The sequence below is a fragment of the Sinocyclocheilus anshuiensis genome, unplaced genomic scaffold (genome assembly GCF_001515605.1).
Source record: "Sinocyclocheilus anshuiensis isolate Anshui unplaced genomic scaffold, SAMN03320099.WGS_v1.1 scaffold273, whole genome shotgun sequence".
NCBI classification, from domain to species: Eukaryota; Metazoa; Chordata; class Actinopteri; order Cypriniformes; family Cyprinidae; genus Sinocyclocheilus; species Sinocyclocheilus anshuiensis.
Genome location: NW_015540857.1, coordinates 446,468 through 448,648, shown reverse-complemented (window position 1 = coordinate 448,648; position 2,181 = coordinate 446,468).

Genomic DNA, 2,181 nt, shown 5'->3' with positions numbered 1-2,181 from the left:
ATTGTCAGTACTACATCCATTTTTCGGGAATCAATTAATTCCGTTGTAGAATGTAATGGACATAGATGAACTGTGTGTACAGAACAGGATTAAGCACCAAACAGTGAATTGACAACCAAATTTAACTACAGTGTGTACATGGCCTAAATGATATAAAGGCATTTTCTCAATCTAACAAAAATATACTGATTAACCGACTAACTAACGATGAACTAAATTAACTAAACATCAACAATTTCAAAATGAAACATTTTTAAACCAATTTAAAAGTGTTTTGTTACAAATACGCTATAGTCATCTAGACGAGTCACAGTGTTGGAAAACAATAACAGACTTACAGTTATATTTGCCCGAAAACGTCCACGGGGACACACATAATATTTCACATGGAAATAAGTGTGAATAGTAGGTTAGAGAGAGAGAGAGAGAGAGAGAGAGAGAGAGAGAAAGAGAGAGAGATAATGAGACGGCGCGTGGCTGACGGCTAGCAGACCAGCCCTGAAGGCTGTTGATTTCTCTCAGGTGCTTCACCGAAGCGTTTTTAAGGAGCCAAATGCAGAAATCTCACGGGGTTGCTGGGCAACCAGCAGGGCGAGGTTGGGAAGACTTCGAAAACACTTTCAGTCACATATCTAAAGCTCAAAACACACTGCATGATTTTAGAAATCCTATAAGATCACTGCATGTCACACTGTGCGACATGGATCTAAGAAACTTGGGTATGACATGTGTGTAGACCGTACGATGATGACACCTGTTGACTCGTATGCTACGACGCATGTTCCTATAGAAGAATAAAACGTCATCAGCATGTGCTAGTCGTAAACAAAAAGCATGATAAATCACTCTTTAGCAGTTGTATTTTTTAAGTGTGCTGAAAAAAAAAAGTGGAAGCGGTGAAACAGGAAGGCATAAGAGCTTGAGGTAAGCAGTTTTATGTTTTAGCGCCACGTTGGGTTAATTTCATGTCGCATTTTTATTGGTTGGTCAGTAAACGTGAATCGTACCAGCGAACACACTGTGCAATGATCATGCTGTATCGTAGGCTATCTTTGGTCGCAAGATCGTTACAACGGCCGTCTTTGAACCTCTCTCAGAGGTTCAAACGATCACAGAAATCGCATTGGCATTGAGATTGGCATTGTGAAACGATCGTGGCGATTTCTGTGATCGTCGCCCCTAATCGGTGGTCCTGTGTTGTACAGTGAGAGAGGTTCAAAGACGGCCATTGTCACGATCTTGCGACCAAAGATAGCCTACAATACAGCATGATCATTGCACAGTGTGTTTGCTGTGTGATTCACCTTTACTGACCAACCAATAATAATCCGACATGAAATCAATGCGACGTGGCGCTAAAACATAAAACTGCTTACCTCAAGCTCTTATGCCATCCTCTTTCACCGCTTATACTTTTTTTCAGCACACACAAAAAATACAACTGCTAAAGTGTGATTTATCATGCTTTTTTTGTTTACAACTAGTGCATGCTGATGACGTTTTATTCTTCTATAGGAACGTGCGTCGTAGCATACGAGTCAACAGGTGTCATCATCGTACAGTCTACACACGTCGTAGCCATTTATTAGATCCATGTCACACAATGTGACAGGCAGTGATCTTATAGGATTGCTAAAATTGTGCAGTGTGTTTTGGGCTTAAATGTCACGTTGACTTTTGAACTGCGCATAATCAACATTATTGTCTTCAGGTTATAAAGTGTTCCTCTTAAAGTATCGACCAAAATAAAGTGAGAAAGCCCTCTTTTAGCCTGATTTGGACTGCAGCGATTTGGGGTTCCTAAAGTGACGAGAGAAACAGCATGGAAGAGATCAGAGGAATGAGCAGCTGGTCTTTTCCACACGTCTGTTTAAACGTGTTAATTTATTCGTGTTGAGCTCAGGGAATACTACAACAATTCCTACACAGAGGCTGTGCGTCGTGAACGAGCTATTTTCACGTCTTTATTTTGCGACTCGTTGACACCTTTGTGATTTGATAACTGTCAGACTCTGTTCCATGTTTTGTGTGTGTCCTGCTCCCCATGTGCCTTCCCATGCCCTTATTTGGTTAGTTTCCTGTTCCTCACCTGATTAGTGTTTCATTGCTCCCAGGTGTGTCTCGTCATCCCCTCCTCCTGTGTGTATAAATAGTGTTCCCAGTCCCAAGTTCCCTGTCTGC